The sequence below is a fragment of the Helianthus annuus genome, chromosome 14, assembly GCF_002127325.2.
Source record: "Helianthus annuus cultivar XRQ/B chromosome 14, HanXRQr2.0-SUNRISE, whole genome shotgun sequence".
Lineage (NCBI taxonomy): Eukaryota > Viridiplantae > Streptophyta > Magnoliopsida > Asterales > Asteraceae > Helianthus > Helianthus annuus.
In genome coordinates, this window is record NC_035446.2 from 100,800,100 (window position 1) to 100,826,579 (window position 26,480).

At 41.4% G+C, this 26,480-nt stretch overlaps 1 long non-coding RNA gene across 1 annotated transcript; it reads left to right on the forward strand.

The window, feature by feature from the left end:
* Positions 1 to 23,894: 23,894 nt before the first annotated feature.
* On the forward strand, positions 23,895 to 25,509 carry LOC110905647. Its single transcript, XR_002573309.2, has 3 exons — positions 23,895 to 24,034; positions 24,547 to 24,613; positions 25,423 to 25,509. It is a non-coding gene; the product is annotated as an uncharacterized LOC110905647 (long non-coding RNA).
* The last annotated feature ends 971 nt before the right edge of the window (positions 25,510 to 26,480 follow it).

Below are 26,480 nucleotides of genomic sequence, written 5' to 3' on the forward strand. Positions count from 1 at the left end.
TTAACCCCTGTAGCTTGTAATCTCTCACTTTCTCCCACATTTCGCTCCGTACGATCGATGATTCATTCGTTTGATGGTACGAGCATCATTTAGGGTTACTATACAGTATACCTACCCCTAGTTGACATTTTTAACCCTCGAATTTACATACTTTCAAGGTTTGTCAACTTTAATCCTCTATTTAGTATTTAATACCACGTGTAAACTCATGACACGTGTCAACACATTATTGGACACAAAATTTCGAGGTGTTACAAAAAGGAAGGGACTTCTCTGCCAGCTTGGAGATAAAACGCTTCAAGGCTGCCAGCTTACCATTCAAGCTTTCAACCTCCATTTTACGTTGTGGGGATTTTGTATCCAGGATGGCTTTGACCTTGTTGGGGTTGGCTTTTATGCTTTGCTTGCCTACAATGTACCCCAAGAACTTGGCTTCTTCAAAACCGAATGAACACTTCACAGGATTTAGCTTCATGTTTATCTTCCTGAGGTTTCGAAATGTTTCTTGAATATCATCAAGCATTTGGTCCTCAGTCTTGCTCTTGATTACAAAGTCATGCACATAAGCTTCCATGTTTTTACCTGTTTGTTCAGCAAACGCGTTGTCCACTAATCGTTGATAGGTTGCCCCTACATTTTTCAGGCCAAAAGGCATCTTTTGATAGGAAAAAAATACCTTTGTAGGTATGGAAGGCCGTCTTTTCCTCATCCTCCTTTTTCGTTTGGATTTGGTGGTAGCCTTTATAAGCATCAAGGAAGCACTTGAATGGAAAGCATGTGAGCGAGTCTACTTTTAGATCAATTTCGGGCAACGGATAGCAACCCTTTGGACAAGCTTTTTTCAAGTTTTTGAAATCGATGCACATTCTCCATGACCCATCGGGCTTCTTGACCATCACAGGGTTAGCTATCAAAGAGTGATACTTAAACTCTCGGAGTATGCCCGCTTGTACCAACCCTTCAACCTCTTTGCATGCCGCTAGGCTTCGATCTAGGGCTAGACTTCTTTTCTGCCGAACAATGGGTTTCACGTTTGGTGGGATCTTGAGCTCGTGTTCAACAATATTATGAGGGATGACGGTCATGTCATCAGGACACCACGCAAAGATGTCCATGTTGTGGGTCAACAATTTCTTGAGATACGAGAGAGTTTCTTGGGTGAGGTTGGTGCTTACCCTTATCCTTTGTTGGGGGATATTTGTGGTTAATGGCCCAACCTTGTTCTTCATCTTCGTTCTTTCCTGAGCTTTCCCCTTCAACCAGGAAGGCTTCCTGGGTAGGTTGAATGGTTGCAATTCCTTTTTTGGTGGGGAACTTGACAATGCCTTGGCCAATAGAAACAACCATACTAAAATCGCTTTGGCCAGGCCTTCCTATGATAACATCGTAGGTAGAAGGGATGTTGATCACAATGAAGGTGAGTGGTTTGGTTCTCTCCATATCACCTTCTTTGAAGCAAACGTCAAGTGTTAGTTGGCCCAAAGGCTTGATAGGGATGTCAGCGATACCTTTGATGGATCACTCAGCGGGATGAAGCCTTTAACGCTCCTCGTTGCTGAGTTGGTTGAAATACTTTTCGAACATTATCTTCGTTGCTGCTCCCGTGTCGATATAAGCTTTGCTCGTTTTCAGGGTTCCCACGGTGGCTTCTACTACCAAAGGGTTCGAGTGAAGTCCCTTTTTTGGTGGTGGGAAGCACAAGCATTGAAGCTCCCAAGCTTCTAAGCGTTGTCGCTTGATGGTGGTTTCTTCACCAACGTTCACCATGTTTACTTTCTTGTTTTTTCCATCACTCATTTTGTCTTTCACCCCTTTAACAAGGTGGGCAAACTCTCCAGATTTGGCGGCTTCCTCGATTCTCTTTTTGAGTTGGAAACAGTCATTGGTGTGATGGCCTTTCTCTTCATTGAACTCGCAAAACTGAGTAGAATTCTCATTCCTTTTGCTTTTGGGCAAGGGTCTGGGAGGTCGGAAGTTATGCTTAACCTCTTCAGTAGCAAGGATTTCCTGAGAAGTTTTGGTTAAGGTTGTGAAGTTCACAGCCTTATCCCTGCTCGAAGGGTTCCTGCCTTCAGACCTTCGAGGGTCTGAGTTACTGGAGCGTCTATCGTAAGAACCATAGTTGCTTCTCTTTCTGCTGGGGTTGTTATTTCTCTAGGTAGGACCCCTTTTTCTTTGCTCCTTGATGTCAACTGCTTCTTCCCCTTGGATGTGAGCTTCAGCCCTTTCAAGGGTTTCTTCCAGGGTTTTGGGCAGGCACTTGTTAAAGTCCCTAGTGAGATACTTAGAGGTGATTGCATTCATGAAGCCTGCAACCCTCATCTTCTCATCGGCTCCCACGTATATCAACCCTTCTTTTTTTTGTACCTCTCGATGAAATCCCTGAGGCTTTCATCATCCTTCTTTTTGATTTGGAAGTTCACAGTTGCATCCTTGACATACTTCCTTTGTTGTGAGAAATTAGCTAAGAAGCCTTTGCTTAAGTCATCGAAAGTTCGAATGCTTCTGGCTGGCAGGTCATTGAACCAGATTCGAGCAGACCCTACAAGGGTTTGCATAAACATAAGACAACACTCAGCGTTGGACTACTTCTCTATTCTCGCGGCCCCGGTGAAGATTTGGAGGTGATCTTCTGGATCTTCCGTTCTATCATATGTTCTTATGTGAGATGGCATTTTGATTCTGTTTTTGAAATCATAGTCAACAATTTGTTGAGAAAAACAGGACAAATTGCTTGGCTTGTAAGGTTTGGCCAGATCTTCTTCTGCTCTTGTGCCTGGGTTGTTGTTAGCATTCCCTTGGGTGGCTAGCACTTGGTTAATGAAATGCTGCCAAGGAAATCTCGCCATCATTTGGGCCATCATTTGTGCCATTGTCACGCCCACTATAATAAGATAACAAAATGTCTATCATGAGACCTTAGAGATTTGAAGTTTTAGAAACGCCCATTCATTTTACCTTCAAAAGTAAAGTTATTTATAACATTAATATACAATTTAACAAAATTTGGGCATGACTCGTTCGTATATTGTGCATACAAAATTTTACTTGGATACTTAATGTTCGCGAGATACAAATCTTAGTTACAATTGTTTACGGTGGTTAATAAGTAGTTAGCCTATCTTATTGTGGATTGGTTATGTAAATGAAGGTTATAATAAGTTATGTAAATTGACTGGTTCGAATTGATCGAGCCAAAGGAAAGAAAAGTCATGTGAAAAGTGAATAGAATTGTTCGACCCGTTATGTATGGGTGGTTATGAATGTAAATATGAATGTTGAATGGATGATGTTCAATTCGTTATACGGATTGAATGAATGTTGTATGTTGTAAGTAAATAATCTGATATTAACGGGTTATGAATGGCATGTCTTATCTCATTTATGAGAGTATATGTTTTGACCCGTTTCAACGGGTAGATGGTTGCAAGTGTAACACCCCGTGTTTTCGAATGTCAAAGTCAAAGTTTGATTTCTTAGTCTATTTTCATATTTTGTTTTATGTGGAGTAATTGTTGTCTAATCAAAATGATCGAATGTTTAATCAATACGCCCGATTTACGACTGTGAATAGTAGGAAGTAACAATGCGATAAAGTTAATCAATCGATAATCAAGCTAATCGACTCATCAATCAAACTCAAGACTCGAACTATGAGAATTTGGTGTTATGATTACTTGTGTGTGTGTGTGCCTTATGTGTTACCTGTGCATGCTTACTTTATGTTTTGTGTGGTATTCAACCGAATCAATCGAAACTCGAATCGAAACTCGAATGCAATCGAAATCGAATTATGACGAATGGTAACGTAAGGATAGTGTGAAATATAGATGATTGTATGTTAGATATAGTGGTTGGGATTAAAAGTAATTTGAATAGGAAACTCTATCGTATTCGTCTCATCTTCAATTGAAATCGAAATATCGAAAAACGTTGCACCGAACACTCGAACCAGGCTGTTGATCGATCAGGCTGTCAGCCGATCGAATAGCCCAGCCGATCGGACGGACTGTCCGATCGAGCAGGCTGTCCGATCGGGATGCCTGGCCGATCGGCCAGCCCTTTCCTCTTTGGGAAGCCTATAAATAGGCCTGTCATTATCATTCTTTCCACTTTTGGAAACTCTCTGACCGGCCAGTTCGTGCTCCCCTTCTTTTCTCAGATTTCTTCCAATTTCGGTAAGTTTTCATCCTACAACTTGTACGTTTAATGCATGCTCCTACACCTTTATATCTTTCAAATCTTGATTTCTAACCAAGATCTATCACAAGATCTAAACATTTACACGATGTGAAGGATTGGAAGAATGATTTTCAACTTTCTTTCAACTCTTTTACACTCAATGCCTCCAAAATTGGTAGAAAAGGATTTTGAGCCGACTCCCTAGTCATTCTAATGGTTGTATAATTCAAGATTCGGATTCCATTTACGAGGTTCACCGATTACGGGCTAAACGTTAAACCGACGTTCCGAACCGTTCACCGGCTGGACTTGGGTGATTCCTGTCCGAGTAGGAGGAACAAGTAAGAACGAAAGTTCCTTTGTTCAGCTCGTTGTCAAACTACCTCAACATGACGTCAAATAATCAGAACAGCCAAGTGTTAGACGAACAGGCCGACCAGGTCAGGATGCTGGCCGAACGGTTAGGCTGTTTGAACGAACAGCCCAACCGATCGGACATGTTAGCCGACAGGCCAGCCGATCGGCTAACAAGTGGCCCCACACTTTGACAATTTCATGAAGTATAGTATTGAACGAGGTGATGTTCGATCGAACGAGCTATTTGATAACATTACTCATCGGATCATGAGATACTATGCTTCAACCCCTAATCGATTTTACAACTCGTTGTAGTACGGAGTGCCACCCGATAGAACATGCCGTTCGATCGACCAGGTGACATCCAGCTGAGGACTCACTATCGAAGTGACTAACCGATCGGTTAAGCCGGTCGATCGAACCGACCGTTCGATCGATTGACCTGAAAGGTAAGAACACTTTAGTGTTCTCAAATACTACAACGAAAACTTCAAAAGGTCAAACCATCATACACAAACACATTCTCATCAAAGGAAGAAACAATCCACTCGAACAGTCTAGCCGATCGAGCCTACCGGCCGATCGAACAAGACTGCTCAAACGGACTTTCAAACCGAACGAACAACCCGTTCGATCGAACCTACCGTTCGATCGACCAGGCTGTTCGACCCACCACTACTTGTTTCCATTTTACGTGTTGCTCACCGTTATGCTGTCAAACTATTCAGGCTAACCCTACTCTCAAGCGCTCCCTTCAATCCAGCAATCAATCGCTGTGAGTATACTCGAACCCTTTTTGCTTTAGCACTTTTGGGTGTTACATACGTTACTTATCAAAATCACAATCGATCACACTACTCAACACTTTATGCGCTAACCGTTCTGCATGTATTACATGACTAAATGAATGCTTGTTGTTATGTTTACACGTGGAATGCTGTCTACCTGCCTTAACGACGTAGTACTATAGTTTGGACTCAGCACCCGTTCACACGGGCGTTGTTAAGGACAATTACTTGCATGGATTACGGTGGTAATCATGTATTGCGAACTGTCTCGGACAGTCAACCCGCACTCATTGGTATCGATAGATCCATGTCGATAATTAACATGCTTCGTTTTCCTCTGTGTACGTGCTGGTTATGCGTAAACTATTTCGAACTCTATATGCTATTATCAAACTTGTATGCTCACCTTTACATTTTATGTATTGACTTTATTTTAACGTATGTGACAGGTGTTTAAGATGTTTGCTTGCTAGGAAAGCGAGGCTAGAATAAAGCTCTAGAGGCCCCCAACAAATAGTTGTCTGTAGATCTTGTCTGACCGGGTCTTTAGGAGCATTTGAACAATATTTATGTTTATTTAAATCTTAGTTGTCGGAATAGAATATTTGGCTAGTTGTTATCTGTAATAATATATTGTATTATTTGGGATACTGTAACACCCCGAAAATATAAAACTTTATATTAGAATTATAAAGCATAAATAAACAAGAACTAGTTAACTAGGAAAAATTTAACCTAGTTAACTACAAGGCTAACAATAACTTGAAATAGGGTTAATGAACCAAAACTAAGTGTTAAACAAAAGTGGAGGGACCAAAGTTTTTAAAAATGAATCTTATGTTACTAATAGTAACAAAAACAAAACAAAACAAAACACCCCATTTGGGGGTCCTGGTCGATCAAGAACAAGCAGGGGAAAGTTCCCCACCTTCAAACCCTAATATCCACAAATCTCTTAAATTGGAGGTGCAAATCCAATCCAAAACGAAATCCGAGCTTAGAATTGTGATCCTCATTGCAAGAGGATTAAGAGGTATGTAAAATTTGATGAGAATTCTCTACTTGAAATCCTCATGAATTTAAGAAATCTGAAATTCGTTGATGCATGATAGTAATTTAGTTAGATTAATGATGATATAGTGTCAAAGAGTAAAACCTAGACAACTACATGTGAATTCATGCCCAAATTCAGGAAATTCCATGAACCCATTGAAGCTAGGTTATGGGTTTTATAAGATGATGATGAACACTAGGATTTTGAATGATAATTCTAGTATAATTTAATCATAGGAAGTAATTCCTGTAATATTGATGCTAATATATGTGTAAGGTTTACTAATTAAAGTGAAATTTGAGGTTAAATTGCAAGTCATGAACTTGGTAATGATTGTAGAAAAATCTGACCCATTAGGTGTTTGTTGAAATGCCTAAGTGAGGATTTTTATGTTAAATTTGGTGGAAACGCAGATTTTGATCATGTCTCATAAATGATGTGAATATAGTCATGAAAAGAATTCTAAACAAGTTAAAAACTGAATTTTCTAGGCAAAGAGTCCGGATCATCAAGCGGACAAGCCGGAGGGAATTCACAGGGAAAAAGTGTGATCTAAAGGTACGAAATTTATCGTTTCGTTTCATTATGTTAAATTGTTAGTTTTGTGTCGACATTTTGAACATGATAATCAAGATTTCTAATATGTCATGTATATGACTAGTATCTTAAACAAGTAAATCGGGTCAAGCAAGTGATAAACACGGATTTTGAATGCCCTTAATGGTGCTTAATTCAGCATCCAAACGGGTCAAAACAAGTCTTGTAGTAAACATGAAGCTAGACACTATTGCTTAAAGCATGGTTATAATCATTGTTTAAGCCGTATGTTGGACACGCTAAATTAGTTGCGAAATCTAACCCCTAATACAGGAATTAAGATTTTTTTGGTAAGCATGTCAAGTATTATAGTTTGACAAACACGAAGCTTGGATTTGAACATGTAGAATTTTGCGTAAGCAATCCCTCATGGGGAAAGCGTAACATGATAGCGGGTAACTACCGGAACATGAGTAATTAACCTTGGTTAGGTGACGGACATGTTTCAAGACTAAATTCTGCAAAAAGGGGAATAGAATGACAAAAACAACAAAGCAAGAAAACATGTACAGAGATCACCGTAAGTTACGGTGGTACCGTAACTTACGGTGGCTACCAAGTTGCTACGGTGGGAACTATCTGCCTTACGGAATGTGACTCTTTCCTGGACAAGTCATCCGGGTTTTCCCGCTGCACTATTTCCGAGGTCATCCGGGTTTAGGGAATGTGACTCTTTCCTGGACAAGTCACAGTCCTTAAACCATGTTTATGTTATGTTTGAGTTTGTAATGTTTGTTGAACAAGGTTATGGTTGTTAGGGTGTTTTCCCGTTAAAACAATGTTATGGTATTTTGGTTTTAAACTTAATCGAATGGATGATCTTACATGGTTTTTATTCATATAGCTTGTTATGGTTAAGCTATGGTATTAAGAAGTCACACCAAACTAACCACGCTTCCGCAAAGCCAGGGTGTGACAGCTTGGTATCAGAGCTCTGATCATAGCGAACTAGGATTCCTTCTCGAGTCTAGACTATGATCACTAGGGCTCTCACGAAAACATTTTTACTGCATACCACTTAAGTCCAGATCCAAAACGTTTTTACAAACACATGTTGAGCACATTTTATTTATTTTATTTTAGGCTCAGTCTTGGAGGCTGAGGCTCGGTCTTGGAGGCCGAGGCTCGATCTTAGAGATCGAGGTAGATAGCTAGTGAGACTAGGAAGAGTAGGCTCAGTCATGAAGGCTGAGGCTCGGTCATGGAAGCCGAGGCTCGATCTGAGAGGTCGAGGTAAATGATAGAGCAGTCTCAGAGACTGGGAGGATTTGGCTAGTTGGACTAGGAGTGTCAGTCTGGGAGGCTGGGAGGCTAGTGGGACTAGGAGAATTATGTGATTTCTTACTTGGTGACTTATGTGATTACCTGATTGTATGACTGATTATTTGTGCATATTTGTGTTTATGTTACAGACTCATGGACTCGCCCGGTACAGGCGATTCGGACACCACTGGACCCATACCTGTAGTATCTGATGACCTCACATCCTCAGAGCATGAGGTGCACACTTCTGACTATACCAGCACTGACGAGGACGATTTTCAGCCCTTCGCACTACCTGAGGGTGCTGATGAGCCTGCAGATGGCCCTCCCGTTGAGTACCTACCATTAGTAGAGATTCCGGCTCCTATACCCTTAGCCGTTTATCCTGCGTATGATTTGCTTCTTGACGCCGAGGCTGACGGCGATATTGATCTGTATGACGATGAGCCTATAGAGGATGATGATCTTCTCGAGGATGAGATCCAGGGCGAGGCCCTTCTTCCTGTTGGCGATCTTCTGATGATCGCTGATGCTCCCACCGAGGATTCGCCCGCGCACTCTCCGGTCCCAGACTCCTTTGAGTCTGTGCCATCCGCACCTTCCCACACTTTGAGCGCACAACACTTTTCGCATGGCTCAGATCCTGACCAGGCATCCTCTGTTGCTCCTATTCCCAGTTTTGCATTTGACCATGATGACATGGAGGATTCTGATCCTATCTTTCCCCCGGGATTCGACCCGGATCATGATATAGAGTTTATACCTATGGATCAGCCCATGGAGGATCCAGCTGACCCAGTCGATCCTATCGACCCCGAGTTCGATTTCAAGATGGCTTTTGATGATCCCGAGCCTGCCATCGCTCCTGAGCAGGCAGCCGCTCTAGACCCTATGCCTGAGCATGACCCCATACATGCTGGCATCCCTGTTGAGCCTGTTATAGCTGACCCGCCTATCGATGATCATCTGGAGGGTGATCATGTTATTGCTGCCTATCATGTCGATCCACCTCTTATTGCTGATATACCTGTTGACCATCCTGTTGATCACATTGCACCCGTTGATCCTTTTGTTCCTCCCCCACCTGATCCCGTTCCACTAGAGCCCGAGCATGCACTGTTCGCGGCACACATGGATCCACCGGACGAGCACGCACATCACGGGTGGATCCCTGCTGATGAGGATGTTCCACCTATTCCCTCACACCACACTGATACACGACATGTTGATTTCTCTTTTCAGGTTCCTCAGTTTGTACCTCCAGCGAGACCTGGAGAGGGTTCTTCGGCCCATCCTTTTGGGCATGTGCCGATGTCTGTTCCTTTCAGGCCACAGTTTCCACATGTTATACCATCCGCTTCACCGTTTCACGTGGCACCTTTTGACCCCACCAGTGAGCCTTTACTCTGGTCCTCACCGCCTGTCATGCCACCTACTGATCCTTACCATCCACTCCATGTGGGACACACTATAGAGGACGTTTTGATGTCTTTCGTTTTTTAACACGAGTCACACACGCAGCGCATCCAGGAGCTTGAGAGAGCTCAGCTGCCACCATGCCAGTGCCATGGTCAGACACACTCTCCTTTGCAGCCATTTCGACCTGTACCCCCAGATTATGCTGCACGTCTCTTTGCTTTAGAGTAGCAGGTTGCTTCATTCATCTGTACTCAGAGAGCCACGGAGGAGGACTGGCTCCAGTTACGTCGTTTGTTTTACACTCACTTTCCCCTCCTCCACCGCCATCTGTATAGAGCTCATCAGTGCTGTTTGGATAGACGTTGGTGAGAGGACCGTGATTGCTTTTGACTGCACAACATTTTTGGAGACTACATGATGATTCTGACTTTTGTTGACATGTATTTGATGTATTTGATGTATTTGACACTGACTTGATATAGTTTTTGGACAGGGGTGATGTAGCCCCTAGTTGATTGATGATTGTATGACACAGCGATGTACTGATACACTTACTATGTGGTCTCGATATATGGCAATCGCAGTATTCTCATCATATTTGATTCGCTTGATTGCTTATTTATATTTTTATGACATGGGATGTTGTGTGTATAATATTTGTGACATGGGATGTTGTGTGATTAGTATTTGTGATATATTGATAACATGAGATGTTATGTACTATTACTATTACTATATACGTACGCTTTACCATGGCCTGACCGACGTAAACACATCTTTAGAAGATGCCGCCAAGACGTCAACAACAGCAAATGCCTACCACTCAGGCCGAACTACAACAAGTCATTGCTGCTGCTATTGCTCAATATGCTGCCTCTCAAGGAGGAATGAGTGGAAGCAACTCTGGCAACACCGGCAACAACAACAATCCACCTCATGGTAACCCTAAGTCATTAAGACATACCATGACTTAAATGGATTTCCTTAGCAAGAATGCTAATGCCAAACGTATGTTATAATGTATGTGCAGGGTGCACCTACAAGCAGTTCTTAGACTGTAAGCCCGTAAACTTTGATGGCACAGGAAGTGCTGTCGCTTTTGTCCGCTGGGCTGAGAAAACTGAATCTGTTCTTCGCATGAGCAAATGCGCACTGGATCAGCAAGTCACCTATATCTCTGGGCTATTTTTGGATGGAGCCCTATCCTGGTGGAACTTGCAAGTACAGACACTTGGCGAAGCTGCTGCCTACGCGCTGACCTGGACCGAACTGAAGGAACTCATGCGCAAAAAGTACTGTTCCCGCGCTGAAATCCAGAGATTGGAGACCGAGTTCTGGCATTTGAAAATGGAAGGTCCTAAGATAGCAGAGTATGTTCAAAGGTTCCACGACTTGTCGCATGTGGTACCCTACATGGTCACTCCTGAGTTCAAGAGAATTGAACGTTTCATTTGGGGATTAGCTCCTCAAATCATAAGCATGGTGACCTCCTCCAAACCTGCAACTATCACTGAAGCCATTGATTTGAGCGTGGCACTCACGGAGGAGGCAATTCATTTGAACAAGTTTGATGAAGCTGAGCCAAAGAAGAAAGAGACTCATGTGGAGTCACCTGGAGGAAACAAGCGGAAGTTTTCGAACTTCAAGCAGGGAGCCAGTGTGATTGTTAAGAAAGGAGAGCAAAACGCGCCAGCTTAGGATACAGCTGGTGGTAGGAGAAAAGGTAAGGGATATATGGGTGCACATCCCAAGTGTAACTCTTGCCAACGCCATCACTCTGGTCGATGCGGGCCAAAAGTATGTGAAGCTTGTGGAAAGACTGGTCACTTGAAGGATTCTTGTTAGGCTAGTGCTGGCCGGGGAGGCCAATGAGGATTTGGGAATAGAAATAATCGTGGTGGTATTGGGAATCGCCCACAAGGAAACAATGGAGGTGATGGGAATCGGGTCAATAATGCAAACCAAGCGGGCACTATGAATCGTAATCAGAGGAACAATCAAGCTGGAAACGGTGGTGGAAATGGGCAGAGACCCGGATGTTTCAACTGTGGTGATCTTGGGCACTACAAGAGGAATTGCCCGGAATTAAACCAAGCCCGCGGAAGGGTTTTCAACATAGAAGCAAGGGAAGCGCGCCAGGATCCCAATGTTGTCACTGGTACGTTCCCTGTAAACCAACGCTATGCATCCGTTTTATTTGATACTGGCGCCGATTATAGCTTCGTGTCGTTAGAGTTTAAGAATATGCTTGGTTTAGCCGCTAGTAAGTTAGATATTCCGTACTCGATCGAATTGGCGAATGGAAAGTTAGTAGAAGCCAATGAAGCCGTCAGGGGTTGTGTGATTGAATTGGGAGAGCGTGAGTTTGCTCTGGACCTACTACCAGTCCAGTTGGGAAGCTTCGACGTGGTAGTGGGAATGGATTGGTTATCAGGCAACAAGGCAGAGATAGTTTGTCATGAAAAGGTTATTCGTATCCCAACCGATGATGGTGAGACAATTGTGGTTCACGGAGAGAAGCGTGAGACACCATTAAGAATTATTAGCTGCCTGAAAGCAAGAAAGTGTTTGCAGAAAGGATGTGTTGCTTTTCTGGCACACATTGTGGATAAGAAAGCTGAAGAACCGAAGATCGAAGACATCCCTGTCGTGAGGGAATACCCAGAAGTCTTCCCAGAAGATTTGCCTGGATTGCCGCCTCAAAGGCAAGTGGAATTCCGCATTGACTTAGTTCCAGGCGCCGCGCCTGTGGCTAAGGCACCTTATAGACTTGCTCCTTCTGAGATGCAAGAACTGTCGACACAACTTCAAGAGTTGTTAGACAAGGGATTTATCCGACCGAGTTTCTCGCCTTGGGGAGCTCCAGTTTTGTTTGTCAAGAAGAAGGACGGTAGTTTTCGGATGTGCATCGACTACCGGGAGTTGAACAAGCTGACGATCAAGAATAGGTATCCTCTACCAAGGATTGATGATCTGTTCGACCAACTTCAAGGTTCAAGCTTTTACTCAAAGATCGATTTGCGATCTGGATACCATCAGTTAAGGATACAAGAGGAAAGTATCCCGAATACAGCTTTCAGAACTCGATATGGACACTACGAGTTCCTCGTTATGCTGTTTGGTCTGACAAACGCACCTGCAGTGTTCATGGATTTGATGAATCGGGTTTGCAAGCCGTACTTGGATAAGTTCGTGATTGTATTCATCGATGATATTTTGATTTATTCAAAGACGAAGGCTAAGCATGAGCAGCACTTAAGAGCCATTCTGGAGCTGCTAAAGAAAGAACAGTTGTATGCCAAGTTCTCTAAGTGCGAGTTTTGGCTACGAGAAGTGCAATTCCTTGGACACGTGGTGAATGGAGATGGAATCCACGTGGATCCCACCAAGATCGAGGCGATCAAGGATTGGGAAACGCCAAAGACGCCAACCGAGATTCGGCAATTCTTGGGTTTGGCTGGCTATTACCGAAGATTCATTAAGAATTTTTCAAAGATCGCTCAACCATTGACGCTCCTCACGCAGAAAGACAAGAAGTTTGATTGGGGAATCAAACAGGAAGAAGCATTTCATATATTGAAAGATAAGCTTTGCAACGCGCCAATCTTAGCCCTACCGGAAGGTACAGATGATTTTGTGGTATACTGCGACGCTTCGCGTCAAGGATTGGGTTGTGTGTTGATGCAACGCCAAAAGGTTATTGCTTACGCATCGCGTCAGTTGAAAGTGCATGAAAAGAACTATACCACTCACGATTTGGAGCTTGGCGCAGTGATTTTTGCTTTAAAGATCTGGAGGCACTACCTTTATGGTACGAAATGTACAATCTTCATAGATCACAAGAGCCTGCAGCATATATTCAACCAGAAGGAGTTGAATATGAGGCAAATACGATGGGTTGAACTGTTGAATGATTACGACTACGAGATAAAGTATCATCCAGGGAAGGCGAATGTGGTCGCCGATGCCCTAAGTCGAAAAGAGAGAATCAAGCCCATAAGGGTTAGGGCTTTGGAGATGATTATTCAGACCGATCTTTCCTTGCGCATTCGTGCCGCGCAGAAAGAAGCTCTCAAGGAGAGAAACCTTGAAGAGGAATATCTCCGTGGGATGGAGAAGTTATTGGTACCGAACAAGGAAGGAACGTTGTGTTTTGAGAAAAGGATTTGGGTTCCTTTGTTTGGAGGTTTAAGGAAGGTTATTTTCGATGAAGCTCACAAGTCACGGTACTCTATCCACCCTGGAGCGGATAAGATGTACCAGGATCTTAAAGATTACTATTGGTGGCCTAGGATGAAAGGCGATGTTGCTGTTTATGTGAGTAAATGTTTAACTTGCGCTAAGGTTAAAGCGGAATACCAGAAGCCTTCAGGACTTCTGCAACAACCAGAGATTCCCAAGTGGAAGTGGGAACAAATCTCCATGGATTTTGTTACGAAGTTGCCAAGAACGCCAAGAGGCCATGACACCATTTGGGTGATAGTGGATCGATTGACGAAATCATCGCACATCTTACCTTTCCGAGAAAAGGATAATACGAGCAAGCTGGCTGAAATTTACATGAAAGAGATTGTTACACGCCATGGAGTACCTCTCTCGATTATCTCCGATAGAGACGGAATGTTCGTATCAAGGATATGGCAATCCTTCCAAGAAGCTTTTGGCTCGAAGTTGAATATGAGCACCGCGTTTCACCCGCAGACCGACGGTCAAAGCGAGCGGACGATTCAGACGTTGGAAGACATGCTGAGAGCGTGTGTTATGGACTTGGGCGGTAGCTGGGATAAGCATTTACCTTTGGTTGAATTTTCCTACAACAACAGCTACCACACCAGTATTGGTGCTGCACCATTTGAAGCTCTTTATGGCCGTAAGTGCAGATCACCGCTCTGTTGGTCTGACGCCGGTGATAGACAGTTGGTTGGTCCTGATGTAGTCCAGGAAACCACCGATAAGATTGCACATATACGAGATCGCATCAGTGCGGCTTGTGACCGTCAAAAAGCTTACGCGGATCGAAGCAGGAAACCTCTAGAGTTTGAGGTAGGCGATATGGTTTTGCTAAAGGTATCACCCTGGAAGGGTGTGGCACGCTTTGGGAAGCGTGGGAAGTTGAATCCGCGGTATATTGGTCCGTTCAGGATTTTGGAAAGAATCGGGACCGTAGCTTACAAGCTGGACTTACCTGCTGAGCTAAATGGAGTTCACGATACATTTCATGTATCCAATCTAAAGAAGAGTCCAACACAAGATACCTTGTCATTCCTACCGACGAGATTCATGTTGACGACACGCTCCACTTCGTTGAAGAACCTGTTGAGGTCACGGATTGGAAAGTGAACAAGACCCGCCGGAGCAGTGTCAATCTCGTCAAGGTTCGTTGGAATGCCAGACATGGTCCTGAATTCACCTGGGAGCGTGAGGACCGGATGAAAGAAAAATACCCCCATCTATTCCCCAAAAACCCTGCTTCTACAAGCAAAACTTAAAATTTCGGGACGAAATTTTTCTAACGGGGGGAGAATGTGACAACCCTCACTAAACCAGGTATCCGTATGATTTAATTAATAATTAATTGCTGCTTAATTACTGTGCTTACTTGAAATTACTGATGAAATGCTACTTGACTGTTGATACTTGTATATACTTGCATCATACTCTATTTTGCTGTCACTATATTATTTACATGCTGAACCTTAGTGACAAACATGATGCACAAAAGCACAGTAGCACTATGAACGGATAACCTATTGAACATGCTGATAAAGCCAGCATCAGGCAGATAACGCCTCTAAGGCCTGTATGAGCCAGGAATATTTTACTACACCCATAGTGAGTGTAGGGATACAAGGGTTGTAGAACTGCGTCTCTAGGAATAAGTTACGATGACTGGATGTGCCTAAAACATACACTGAGCACAAAACACAGCACTTTAATGAACAATTCAGCTTTTAGCTGGCTAATAAAGTGCCAAAACATGAGAAAAACATTACTAGACACTTTCCAAAGTGTCGGGAATAAGTTATGTCACTAAAAAGGGCATTAACGACACTCTAAAGCTTTATTAAGCGCTTTAACGGATTACTATCCAACTGAACAACCGGACTATACCCGGAACATAAAAATATTGTCATAAACATTATTTATCTTTTTCTGAGCCAGTTAGGGTCCCTGAACACCCTAACACCCGCGTTAAAACACAACACGTAACTAACCAAGTTAATCCCTAAACTTAACCTATTTAACCTAACTAAATAATCTAACTATTAGTTACCATCCAACTAGAACCCCCCCCCCCCCCATTGAAATCAGCCCAAACCAAGGAGACAAACCTTGATTACTTTTGAATATTATAATCCTAGATGTTTAATATCTAGACAACATATGATCCAACGGACGTTAAGCTTGTTTGCCTATAAGTAACTTGTCATGACACATTAGATCATTCACTTTCCCTCACAACCAAACTCTCTCCCTCTTGCTCTCTAACTCTCGGCCGAAACCCCCTCCCCCCCTACATCCATTTTTCGGTTGCCATCTTCACATTCCAAGGTTGTTCTAGCTTCAAGGAGCACGTATTAGGAAGCTTGGTGCACTCGGAGTTCGAAGGACCACTTTCTCTAGCTTTTATCCACCTCCTTTGCGCGTAGATTCTTCCCTAGCCTCGAGCTAGAGGTATGATGCTTAAAACACTTACTTGAACTAATCTAAAGTGGTTAATACGATGTGTAAGATTAAAACTCGGAATCTTGCAATTCGAAGCATTAAAGTCTACTACAAACATGAAAAATGATGGTTAAAAGCTCACTAGTTGTGTAAATGTTGTAGTAATTGAAATTTGTGATTATTTAGACCCGATCTATGTTGTGGTAGCTCGGATCATCGTTTAACCCGGTTTGATCATGGTCATGGATCATGACATAAGCTTGTTTTGAATGAGACAAGGGTTAAAAGGTGAAACTCTACCACACGCAAATCATGAACTTGTGTAAAAATGTTTTACTTATGGAATAGTGTTTAAAACTAGCAGATCTACGTATCTGCAAGTGGTATTTTCAAAAGACCAAGTGTCAAAGAAATCATGTTTTCTAAAAATGGATCTTACACTAACAAGCATGATTTTTATAAACCACAAGTGTGTAAACACTTGTGAAATGAAAAGTTTCGACAAAATAACAAACTTTGTAAAAGATGACGAGAAGTTGTAAAGATGGATTTACTCTAAAAACGAGGTTTTTACGAGATCACATTACTTTATATAAAGATCCACAAAATATAATGGGATTTACACTATAGTTTCGGAAAAACTGCAAGTTCATGTGATTTATGCGGTTTACATACTTGTCGACTAGTTTGATGTGTCGGAAATTGTCTGATTGAATAAAGAAGTTGTTGAAATTGATTTAGTAAAAGAAAATGATATGCTTGAAAGCGTGGCCACCTCCAGTTACAGAGGAAACTCTGGCGAAATTTTTCTAAAAACCTAACACTTAGAATTATTTTCACTATAAGTGTTAGAAATATCTTTTCGACATGTTTTCAAAATATATTTCGCCACGACTTTATTTACAAATATTCGGAGGTGGGATTTTCACAAAAATTAAATGCGATAAATATATATTGGGTAAGTATTTATTTTCACAACATTGTTTATGATTATTTTGTGAAAAATACACAAATATTATTTTTAGAGTAAAAATAATATTTACGAACGTTAACAGATCCAAAATAATACGAACGCCTCTACGATAACTATATAAGTTACACTGGTAATATTTATTACCACTCGAATGATAAAACGTAACTTACGCATTATACGGAAATATTTATGAACGCGTATTTTATCGACGTATTATTTTTGGGGAAAATTATGTGAAATGAAAATATAATATTTTTGAGAAAAATATTTATATTTTGGAATTGGAAATAAATATATATATTAAGTGAGACTTAATGATATAATTCAAACGCACATGTATTAAATCCCCCATCCTTGGGAAGGAGATTAACTACCAAGTATATACGAAAAGTAAACCCGAAATAGTTGTCTAACTATTTCCCAAAAACTTAAACTATAAAGCTAAGGCATGGCCGTCCGTCTAATATAATTAGCACATGTAGGTCGTTGCACAGCTGCCTGATTTGGAGTACTTGGTAGAGACGCACCGACTGTGAGTTCATGCCCCCCTTTTCTCTTAACTGTTTTCAGTTTTCTAAACTGCGGGGCTGAAATACATGTTACTATGATTACGAGTACTTTTTACATGGTATGGTTAGCGTAAGGAGGGTTACTACTTAGATCATGTGAGTGGGTAGGCGGGAACTGGAGGCCATTAATCCTCATTGTAGGACTGAGGGACGTAAGCGGTAGATCTATCTGGGTGTAGCGAGCCCAACCCCAGGTCCAACAGTACGGACCTCGGGGTGACTTTGTGCCCCGCCGCAATCGCAAGGTTTGAGTCTTCCTACTTGCACTTCACACATATCAATGGCCTTGCAAACCGTTGGTGATCTCTTTTTCCTTATTTGCTACATACCAGGAAATTTTTATACTTACAAGTGTTTACATACTCACTTACACATGAACTCGCTCAACATTATTGTTGATTTTTCAACTTACATGTATTTCAGGGAATTAAAGGATCTGGCACGGTATGGCACGTTTTCCCGCTGCACTATTTCCGAGGTCATCCGGGTTTAGGGAATGTGACTCTTTCCTGGACAAGTCACAGTCCTTAAACCATGTTTATGTTATGTTTGAGTTTGTAATGTTTGTTGAACAAGGTTATGGTTGTTAGGGTGTTTTCCCGTTAAAACAATGTTATGGTATTTTGGTTTTAAACTTAATCGAATGGATGATCTTGCATGGTTTTTATTCATATAGCTTGTTATGGTTAAGCTATGGTATTAAGAAGTCACACCAAACTAACCACGCTTCCGCAAAGCCAGGGTGTGACACATAAAACTAATGCTTGACTAAAATGTTCAGTTTTTCAGGTATTCAAGTAGAAGGATGATGATCAAGCATAAGTATCCGAACTGAACACTCAAACAAACGCTTCCGCACTTGATTTTTGGTTTTAAAAACTATGTAAACAATTGTAGTTCCTGTTTTGTATATGTTTTCGTAGGATTAACATGTTGATGTATTGTCTAGTTAACATTTTAAGTCTTGAAAGTTTTTGTAAACTCTAAATTTGGTATAAAATGCAAGGTCTTATGTATTAAATCTAGTATTATAATCTGGGTCTTACAAGTTGGTAATCAGAGCTCAAGGTTGTCAATAAGTGTTCGGTTCAAGCTTGATCAAATATCCGGTAAGAGTTAATTATTTAAGTAAAATTAGAAGAATATAGAAATAAATCATGAACAAATATGCATGAAAAAGAGTGTGTAAGCTCACTCAAACATAAGAAATGCATGAAACAAGAATGATTGAATCAAGTTATGAACTTGATTGAATCAAAACAAGTAAAGCATGTGTTATAAATGAAATGTTTAACAGTATATGTAAACATTTCAGTATTTAAAGATGGCGGATGGAGGTGATGACGATGCGATGCCAAGAGTCACCGAACAAATGAGAGTAGTGATTGCCGAAGAGGTTGGAAAGGCGATCGAAAACAGTTTGTCGGGCTTTATTGATAAAATTTAAAATACAGTTTTATCATTAGTAGAGGAGAGAATCAAGAAGTTAGAGGATAATACAAATCTAGCAAAGGAAAAACCTGGAGGACGAAAGCCTTGTTCATACAAGGAATTCATGGCATGTAAACCACCCATATATAATGGAGAGGTTGATCCAATTGTGTGCCAACGATGGCTAAGTGACATCGAAGGGGTATTCGAGAGAACTCATTGTGATGAAGATGACTACGTAGCCTATGGTACGGGTCAATTAAGAGGTCAAGCAAAAGACTGGTGGGATAACAAAAAGAAAGAAATTGGAAATGAAGCGGCTAAGGCCATGTCATGGGAGGAGTTTAAGACACCATTCCTTAAACACCATAGTCCTAAAGCGGTCATAAATCGAATTAAGGAAGAGTTCATGCAACTCAGATACAAGGGTGAATCCATAGACAAGATCACGGGGATGTTTATGGACAAGATGAAGTTCTGTGATGATTTGATAACAAATGAAGAACAAAAGGTCTACTACTACCATAACATGCTGAGTGCGGAGTATAGAGAATTTATAACCCCTTCAAGGTACGAGACCCTTACCGAGATCATCAATGCTGCTCGGGAAAGGGAGATCGAACTGAAAAAGAGCATAGAACGGGGTAAACGAAGGGCACAAGATGTGAATCCAAGCCCTAACAAGAAAGCACGAATGAATGAAACAGCGAAGAAATCGGATACAAAAGGTAGTACACCAAGTTGTAAAATATGTGGGAAGAATCATAAGGGCGAATGTCGCTTCAAAGATAAGCCTTGTCCCATATGCCGAAAAACGGGACACATGGCAATATCATGTCCGGAGAAAGTGACTGTCTGTTACAACTGTTATCGAACGGGTCACAAAAGATCGGAATGCCCAGAACTGGTTGGAAAGAAAGATGGGTAAGACTCGAAAGGTGATGCCCCGAAGGCAAAAGCAAGATCTTTCCAATTGACCGCTGCTGAAGCAAAGGTCGAACCTGACGTAGTCTCAGGTATATTTACTGTAAACTCAATTCCTGCACGTGTGTTATTTGATACGGGTGCGAATAAATCCTTTGTTTCATATGGATTTATTCGGCATCCTTCATTTGTTCTAACAAAATTACCTATGCCTTTAGAAGTAGAGATAGGTAATAACAAAAGCTTTATTGTTTGTGATGTATGTGAAAACTGTAAAATGAACATTGATGATGAAGTATACACAATAGACTTGATTCCGATGTCGATGGGAGAATTCCAAGTGATAGTGGGGATGGATTGGTTATCCCGTTACCACGCGAAGGTGGTTTGTTTCCGAAAGGAAATAAAACTGACGTCTCCTAGCGGAAAGCAAGTTACGATATACGGTGAAAAAGGAGGTAACCCGGTGATATGCTCAATGCTAGAAGCCCATAAACTTATGAAACATGGATGCAAGGCTTATATGGTATATGCAAGCGAAACGGAAAAAGAACCCCTCAAAATTGGAGATGTACCAGTGGTACGTGATTATGAAGATGTGTTCCCGGAAGAACTGCCGGGGATACGACCAGAACGAGAGGTAGAGTTCGGAATCGAGTTGATTCCGGGCGCAAAACCCGTGGCCAAGGCGCCGTATCGACTTGCGCCGTCGGAGTTACAAGAATTGATGTCTCAAATCCAGGAATTTCTCGACAAGGGATTTATCCGACCAAGTGTGTCTCCGTGGGGCGCACCAGCCTTATTTGTGAAAAAGAAGGATGGCAGTATGCGCATGTGTATCGATTACCGAGAGTTAAACAAACACACGGTGAAGAATCGATACCCACTCCCAAGAATTGATGATTTGTTCGACCAGCTACAGGGGGCAAGTTGTTTTTCCAAGATAGATCTTAGGTCGGGTTATCACCAATTGAAAGTCAAAGAGGAAGACGTACCGAAGACAACATTTCGTACGCGATTCGGGCATTATGAATTCCTTGTAATGCCCTTTGGGTTGACTAATGCACCCGCGGCTTTCATGGATCTCATGAACCGGGTTTGCAAACCCATTCTAGATAAATCGGTAATTGTATTTATCGATGACATATTAGTATACTCGAAGAATGAAGCTGAGCACGTGTGTCATTTGCAAGAAATATTAGAGACACTCAGACGAGAAAAGTTGTATGCAAAATTCTCTAAGTGCGCCTTCTGGCTAAGAGAGGTGCAGTTTCTTGGGCATATCATTAGTACCGATGGAGTACTAGTGGATCCGTCAAAGGTAGAAGCTGTGTCAAAATGGAACCCTCCAAGAAACCCCTCGGAAATCCGAAGCTTTTTAGGGCTCGCGGGATATTATCGGAGATTCATACAGGATTTCTCCAAAATTGCCTTGCCATTGACTAAATTGACTCGCAAGGAGGAAAAGTTCGTATGGGGCGTTAAGCAAGAGGAAGCCTTCCAAACGCTCAAAGAAAGGTTGACCCACGCTCCGGTGTTAACATTACCGGAAGGGACTGATGACATGGTGGTTTACTCGGATGCTTCTCATTCGGGGCTCGGATGTGTTTTGATGCAACGAGGCAAGGTCATCGCCTATGCCTCGAGGCAATTGAAGATTCATGAAAAGAAATACCCGGTTCACGACTTGGAATTGGCGGTAGTGGTGTTTGCCTTAAAGATATGGAGGCATTACTTGTATGGGGTAAAATTTACGATCTTTACTGACCATAAAAGCTTGAAATATTTCTTCGATCAGAAGGAATTAAACATGAGGCAAAGGTGGTGGTTGGATACGGTCAAGGATTTCGACTGTGAAATACATTACCACCCCGGGAAGGCCAATGTAGTGGCTGATGCGTTGAGCCGCAAAGCAGATTATACCCCGATACGGGTACGATCATTGCAACTCATTGTGACTTCGAGCTTACTAGAATTCGAGAAGCACAAGATGAAGCTGTAAAGACGGAAAATTTGAAAAAGGAAAGGATTATCGGCCAAGTTAAAGACCTCGAGATAGGCAGTCACGGCTTGAAGACTCGTTTCAATAGAATTTGGGTCCCTCACACATGTGGAGTTAAAAAGCTTCTACTTGATGAAGCTCATAAATCCCGTTATTCCATTCATCCGGGAGCGACCAAGATGTATAATGACTTGAAACAAAACTATTGGTGGCCCGGAATGAAGCGAGACACTGCGAGATACGTGGAAAAGTGTTTGACATGCCTACAAGTCAAGGCGGAACACCAAAAGCCATATGGTAAACTCCAACCGTTAGAAATCCCGGTTTGGAAATGGGAACAAATTACAATGGAACTATTGACCAAACTGCCTAAAACAAGCCGTGGTTTTGATGCTATATGGGTAGTCGTGGATAGGTTGACTAAGAGTGCTCACTTCATCCCGATTCGTGAGACCTATACGGCTGAGAAGATGTCGGAAGTGTACACCAATGAAATCATAGCACGGCATGGGGTACCGATATCCATTGTGTCAGACAGAGATACTCGGTTTACTTCGAAATTTTGGCGTGAATTCCAAGAACAAATGGGAACTAAATTGTTCCTTAGCACTGCTTACCATCCACAAACGGATGGGCAGAGTGAAAGAACAATACAAACGTTGGGAGATATGTTGCGGGCTTGCATTATTGACTTTGGAGGTAGTTGGGATGTCCATCTACCCTTGGTCGAATTTGCATATAACAATAGCTATCACACGAGTATTAAGATGGCCCCGTATGAACTGTTATATGGCAGAAAGTGTCGAACTCCGGTATGTTGGGGAGAAGTGGGTCCACGAGGGCTAGCACCTACCGATATAATCCGAACTACGAATGAGAAAATCGACATAGTTCGGGCACACTTGAAAGCGGCTCAAGACCGGCAAAAGGCGTATGCGGATAAAAGGAATAGGCCAATTGAATTTCAGGTTGGCGACATGGTTATGCTAAAAGTTTCCCCATGGAAGGGCATTATTAGATTCAGAAAAAGGGGAAAACTAAGCCCAAGATTTATTGGGCCATTTAGAATCACTGAACGGGTTGGTAAAGTAGCCTATCGTCTTGAATTACCCGAAGAGTTGGGTGGGATTCATAGCACATTCCACGTGTCACATCTCCGAAAATGTTTGGCCGATGAAACTGCTCATATCCACTACGATGATATCGAGGTGGATAACAGCCTCAACTATGCAGTAAAACCAATTGCGATTTTAGATCGTAAAGAGAAAAGTTTGAGGAGCAAGGTGATTAATCAAGTCAAGGTCAAATGGGAGCACAGAAAAGGGTCAGACACTACGTGGGAGTCCGAAGAGGAGATGCGACGTCTCCACCCTACACTATTTGGTACGTACTTCAGTTTCGGGGACGAAACCCTTTTTAAGGGGGGTGGACTTGTAACACCCCGAAAATATAAAACTTTATATTAGAATTATAAAGCATAAATAAACAAGAACTAGTTAACTAGGAAAAATTTAACCTAGTTAACTACAAGGCTAACAATAACTTGAAATAGGGTTAAAGAACCAAAACTAAGTGTTAAACAAAAGTGGAGGGACCAAAGTTTTTAAAAATGAATCTTATGTTACTAATAGTCACAAAAACAAAACCAAACACCCCATTTGGGGGTCCTGGTCGATCAAGAACAAGCAGGGGAAAGTTCCCCACCTTCAAACCCTAATATCCACAAATCTCTTAAATTGGAGGTGCAAATCCAATCCAAAACGAAATCCGAGCTTAGAATTGTGATCCTCATTGCAAGAGGATTAAGAGGTATGTAAAATTTGATGAGAATTCTCTACTTGAAATCCTCATGAATTTAAGAAATCTGAAATTCGTTGATGCATGATAGTAATTTAGTTAGATTAATGATGATATAGTGTCAAGGAGTAAAACCTAGACAACTACATGTGAATTCATGCCCAAATTCAGGAAATTCCATGAACCCATTGAAGCTAGGTTATGGGTTTTGTAAGATGATGATGAACACTAGGATTTTGAATGATAATTCTTGTATAATTTAATCATAGGAAGTAATTCCTGTTATATTGATGCTAAGATATGTGTAAGGTTTACTAATTAAAGTGAAATTTGAGGTTAAATTGCAAGTCATGAACTTGGTAATGATTGTAGAAAAATCTGACCCATTAGGTGTTTGTTGAAATGCCTAAGTGAGGATTTTTATGTTAAATTTGGTGGAAACGCATATTTTGATCATGTCTCATAAATGATGTGAATATAGTCATGAAAAGAATTCTAAACAAGTTAAAAACTGAATTTTCTAGGCAAAGAGTCCGGATCATCAAGCGGACAAGCCGGAGGGAATTCACGGGGAAAAAGTGTGCTCTAAAGGTACGAAATTTATCGTTTCGTTTCATTATGTTAAATTGTTAGTTTTGTGTCGACATTTTGAACATGATAATCAAGATTTCTAATATGTCATGTATATGACTAGTATCTTAAACAAGTAAAACGGGTCAAGCAAGTGATAAACACGGATTTTGAATGCCCTTAATGGTGCTTAATTCAGCATCCAAACGGGTCAAAACAAGTCTTGTAGTAAACATGAAGCTAGACACTATTGCTTAAAGCATGGTTATAATCATTGTTTAAGCCGTATGTTGGACACGCTAAATTAGTTGCGAAATCTAACCCCTAATACATGAGTTAAGATTTTGATTTGGTAAGCATGTCAAGTATTATAGTTTGACAAACACGAAGCTTGGATTTGAACATGTAGAATTTTGCGTAAACAATCCCTCATGGGGAAAGCGTAACATGATTGCGGGTAACTACCGGAACATGAGTAATTAACCTTGGTTAGGTGACGGACATGTTTCAAGACTAAATTCTGCAAAAAGGGGAATAGAATGACAAAAACAACAAAGCAAGAAAACATGTACAGAGACCACCGTAAGTTACGGTGGTACCGTAACTTACGGTGGCTACCAAGTTGCTACGGTGGGAACTATCTGCCTTACGGCAGATCATAAAATTCCAGGGGCCACCGTAACTTACGGTGGCTACCGTAAGTTACGGTAGCACCCAGTTTAATGTGACTTTATTTTCAAAATTTGATTCCTTGAATATGTTTTCGGGTTCAGTTCCGATCATAATAAGTTTCAAGGATCATAAAACTAATGCTTGACTAAAATGTTCAGTTTTTCAGGTATTCAAGTAGAAGGATGATGATCAAGCATAAGTATCCGAACCGAACACTCAAACAAACGCTTCCGCACTTGATTTTTGGTTTTTAAAACTATGTAAACAATTGTAGTTCCTGTTTTGTATATGTTTTCGTAGGATTAACATGTTGATGTATAGTCTAGTTAACATTTCAACTCTTGAAAGTTTTTGTAAACTCCAAATTTGGTATAAAATGCAAGGTCTTATGTATTAAATCTAGTATTATAATCTGGGTCTTACAAATACGGTATGGGACGTATCATTTAACTGAGTAATATTAATAGTTGTTGTGGAAACTTCTGGACAATCTGTTTCGCTCAGTGCCATGCCCCGATGATTCCGCCACCGGTTGAGGTGTGACAGCAAGAATGAAAGGAAAGCATATAAAGGAATGAAGCCAAATTTATTAATTAAAAGTGAAATAGTTAATGAGACTAATTTCTCAAGTTTTGTTGTTTGATGTAGGTAAGTCTTCAACTTAGGCGGCTTGGCGACTTGGAGCGAACACACGCACGAATCATGACCATTTTGCGCTTCCGCTATTTTGTTTTGAAGTTATGGGTCGAAAATACTTTATTGTGAACAACTTTGTTAGTAGCTAGACTTTTAAAATGTAATGTCACGGTTTTTGTCGTGTCTTTTGTATGGGTCGTAGATTGGGTTGTAATGATGATGGTAAAAAACAGGGATACGTTCGTTATATGAACGAGTCATGCCCAAATTTTTTTAAATTGTATAATAATGTTATAAATAACTTTACTTTTGAAGGTAAAAGGAATGGGCATTTCTAAAACTTCAAATCTCTAAGGTCTCATGGTCGACATTTTGTTATCTTATTCTAGTGGGCGTGACAGGCATGAGGTTGAAACCTTGAAGGTTTTCTGGTGCAGTTTTATAGCTTACCCCCATAGGAGCACTCATGACAGCACTCCGTGCCAAGGGAAGAATAGATAAGTCTTGCTCCCACGTGGTAGTCACGGGAGGTGGAAGACTTGCAAAAGGAGATAGTAATAACTGATCCAAAGTTAACTCG